Below are 4,279 nucleotides of genomic sequence, written 5' to 3'. Positions count from 1 at the left end.
TTCTCATCTGGCGTTGTCTTCTTTCCCATAAATCTACCTGTTGTAGTGAATCAAAGCTGAATGTTTGTGGCTGTTTTTCTCTTAGACTGGAAGAGTTTAGTCATACGCCGACTTGATAAGCTTGATAAGTGCATGCTCCCATATAATGACACTTTTACCACTAAAATTAGGTCACAATCAATTATCTAATCTTTTTTCAGTTGAATTATCCAGTATTTCTAAAATCCCGATATATATCTTTGCATGTCTGCTTTTTGTCAGCGAATAGTGCATGTGTACATTTGTGTTACGACCTCAGATGTAAGATCCAGGGGAAAAGAGGAGCAACAATTAACCCAGGGTTAAAGAAAAATGAGAAAACAGAAAGTAGTAATGAAAGTCGTGCGTGCACTCACAAACGACGTACAGCACAACACAGCTCTTTGTTCTCTTTTGGGGCGGCTGTGTCTCAGAGGCAGAGCGGGTCGTCCACTAATTGGAAGGTTGTTGGTTTCGATCCCCGGCTCCTCCTGCCACGTGTCGAAGCATCTTTGAGCAAGATACTGAACCCCAAATTGCTCCGGATGCATAGCATCCGTGTGTGAATGTGTATTAATGCGTTAGTTCCTGTTCGATGGACTTTGCCATCACTGAGTGAATGTGTGTGAAAGGGTGAATGTGGCACGTAGCTTTACAATTTCAATCTCATCAAATTAGGGTTTGTGGTTTGTGTCATTAGAGCATTGATTGGGTTCAAAAAATCAGGCCCGACCAGACCCTGAAACAATTCTGTGTGAGCCCGAACCCAAATTTCTGCTTAAAAGAACTAATTTGTGCATATAATATAGTTCATATGATTATTAAACATATACATAACAAATGTATTCATTACAGTCACATGCATTATAATAAATGTTACATATATACATATCGAGCTTCTGGGCCCAAATCTGGCCTCAACCCAGCGGGTTGGGTCAGGCACGGAGCTCTAGCTGTGGTAACACAACATAGTTTGACAGATGCTGCTACACAGACAGCACCCTTTTTGTTCAGAATGTAGTTTGAAAATAGCCCACATTTAATGTTCATCCATATCCTAAACCACATACCAAAACCCTGTACAGGCCTCACCTCCCATCAGAGCCCATCGGAAAAAAAAATTCACCAAGAGTGGTTCTCTCCATCTACAGCCCCCACCAAAATCAACCCAGAGCTCTGTATTCACTGCCCAGTTCAAACAGCACTGATCCAGACTTCACACACACACACACGCTCAAATTAAGGTTGTGTTTTTATGTGTAAACTGGAGTGGGCCACAGAGAATCTATTCACCCTGTGCAGCATACAGTACACACACTGCAGGCACACACACTCACAGGACCTTGTAAAAGACTACAACCAGTGTGTGATGCAAAGTAGGTGTGAGGTCAGGCCCAGCTAAGTGCGGTGTGTTTTCCTCTCTGGAGCTGGCTCACAGGAAAGGGGCAGTGATTTTGGGGAGCCGTGCCTCACTGAGACACACTGTTGTGTTCTCCAGACAGAGGGGGAGGGAAGGGAGGAAGGACGCAGGAGGAGGAGGAGGAGGAGAGGTAGAGGCACGTTACCCCAGATGAATCACAGCGAGGAAGAAATGCTCTGAGTGATACGTTTCTGAGTTTCTGACCTGATGTTCTGTCCAGACTTCTGGTCGTCTGTCTGGAGTGAATCCATCCTTTGGATCCCCCATTTGCCCCTCCGCTAGAGGCTGTGGATGCTGGCTTAAAGACAACATGATCGACTACGGTGAGTTCCACTCCCGACAGGGATGTTTATCAGTGTCGAATTATCCAAACCATGTGTCTCTGACTGGTTTCCAAGCTGACATTTCCGACTATAAAGATTACATAACAGTAAAGTAAAAGAAAAACAGTTTCTGAGGTCTGTCTGAGTGAGTATTGTGTAACTATCAAAATTAGTTGCAAAGCAGGGAAGTTAAATGATGCACTTGTTGGCCTGAGGGCTGGATGTGTGTAACAACCTTAGCGTGTGTTTGTGTTCATGGACCCACTTGCACACAGAGGTCTTTTATGAAAAGACTAATTATATAACATTGTGTATGTCTATACTAAGGTGACCTTTAGAGCACAAATAGCCAGATGAGACCAGCTGTGGATGGGCTTCCTCTCTGTTCTCCCCACAGCCACGCTTAAAACCTTGGGGCCAGGCTCAGATACAACCACATGGCCAGCTGTCATTCCAACAGAGGCCAAGCAGCCGAGCCTCCAGAGTGTGAGATCACTTACAGAACCAGAATTCAATCATCAATCATGTCCCCTTTAGGATTCAGGTCATAAATAATGTCTTTGATTTGATAAAAGTGGTGCAGTGTGACTCTCTTCAGGCGGCTCTCTCGGCTGTCCTCTGTAGGTCCTGTTCCGTCTCACGGGCTGGAAAAACCCCCAGTGAACGCTCCAAACAACACACACGTTGTTCAGCCACGCTGCCGCCCCACCCTCTCCCTTCTCTCAATCAGGTTCTGTTAGACTGCAGTCCCTGCCTTGCTAATGCTACAGGCAAAGAGTATGGCTTCTGGGAGCACATTCACACACATACATGAAAATGCAAACACGTGTGTGCACACTGTTCACACTTTTCAGCCTTCATCCCAAACACACCTTTCAACGTGACTCACTCCCCCTCCCGGTCCAAGTTTTCATACTAAACAGGGTTGCTGCTGTGCCATTACAGTGTCAGAGGAAAGTTGGACTCTGTACTTCTGCTGACATCACAGGAGGCGGTCAACATCTTCAAAGCTCTGAAACAAGTGCTTTTTATGAAGTTATAAATATACACACTAACAACCCAACCTTTTTCCTTAAGGGAGCCCTTTTCTATTACTGAGAAAAGAGACTCAGTGACTTATTGTATGGATATTTCATATTATATTCAATGCATCACAATACCAGTAGAGAGCAACTGATAAACTGTACAATGAACCCAAACAGTGAACACAATAACTGCAGGAGGCTTGTGTTAAACCGGAGATTTGAACCAGAATTATTTGCTGTGAATATTAAGACGAGATTTCCTGATATTTTTAGACATTTTTATACAATTTTCTATCTGTATTGTCTAAAAAGTTCTAACAATCATACTTAATTAAATCAAAAGGCCTTGTGACCCCCAGCGATGCTTTGGCGACCCTTAGTGGGGGTTGCGACCACCAGGTTGGGAACCAGTGTACTACCAACATAAGGGTTTTAAAGGGCTTTGAAATTGAAACTGTCATTGTCACAAAACAGTAGCTGTCCCAATTAGTGGCCACCCCATACCATTTTGTTTCCTTCCCAATACTCATTCTGATACCTAAACTTTTTACATTGACCAATACTGAGTACTGATCCAATATATGTGTGTTAAAAATGTTTATAAAAAATGCACAGTATATTATTATTTTATTATTATTATTATTAAGTGTATATTACTAAGCCTATGATAAGATAAGATAAGATAAGATAAGATAAGATAGACTTTATTGATCCCCTGTAGGGTGGGTCATGACTTTTCCATCTTGGGGGAAAACATTATAAATGCTGTTTTGGGGCATATACATTACGTGGAATTGGATCAAGACCGAGTGTGAACATATCGTGACGTCACCCATTGGTTTGTGGAGTATTGTTTTGAAGCCTCGAGTTTGGAGTTATGGGTGTCACTATTGAAGGTTTCAGTAGAGGTGAGTTGAGCTGCTCTCATTGGCTGCATTGTTTCAACTTGTCTGTTGCAGGAAACAATGGCAGCTCTCCTGTCCACACACATTCTTATATTACACATTATCAGTACACTAAAATATGTTTCTGGAAGGATTTGAGGAGAGAAACAGTCAACGCAGTAACACAATGTTGATCCATATCTGATCAGCACTGCCTAGTTTGACAGTTCGATCTGAGTTTGGTGCGTTGAGCTGGACGGACTCACTGAGAATAACCTGTCAATCACAAGGTAGCCCCACAAAAGACTGCATACTATCGGTCTGTTTTTTGCAGCAAATGGAGCTGCCACCTGCTGGCCTTTACATAGAAGAATTCTGATACTGGTTTTGGACCAATTCGAGTCCCAATTGGGTTGAAAATGATCAACAGGAAATTAAAAGGAAATTTGATCAGTCTGGTGGCATTTAAGCCATGACCCTCCTGGGCCTAGGGTAAGGGGAAATGGTGAGGCTGCTAAAAACAGAAACATTAAAGGTCCAGTGTGTAACATTTAGGAGGATCTATTGTCAGAAATGGAATATAAATATTCATAGCTATGTTTTCATTAG

General features: G+C 42.8%; 1 protein-coding gene across 2 annotated transcripts in view; it reads left to right on the top strand.

The window, feature by feature from the left end:
- galcb (galactosylceramidase b) overlaps positions 1 to 4,279 on the top strand; it is a 17,004-nt gene that overhangs the window by 4,639 nt on the left and 8,086 nt on the right. The gene's annotated exons all lie outside the window — the stretch shown is intronic.

This window comes from Morone saxatilis, unplaced genomic scaffold (genome assembly GCF_004916995.1).
Source record: "Morone saxatilis isolate NCDOM2014 unplaced genomic scaffold, NCSU_SB_2.0 Contig3, whole genome shotgun sequence".
NCBI classification, from domain to species: Eukaryota; Metazoa; Chordata; class Actinopteri; family Moronidae; genus Morone; species Morone saxatilis.
The sequence above is the reverse complement of the archived record's forward strand: the minus strand, read 5'-3'. Positions and strand labels throughout refer to the sequence as shown.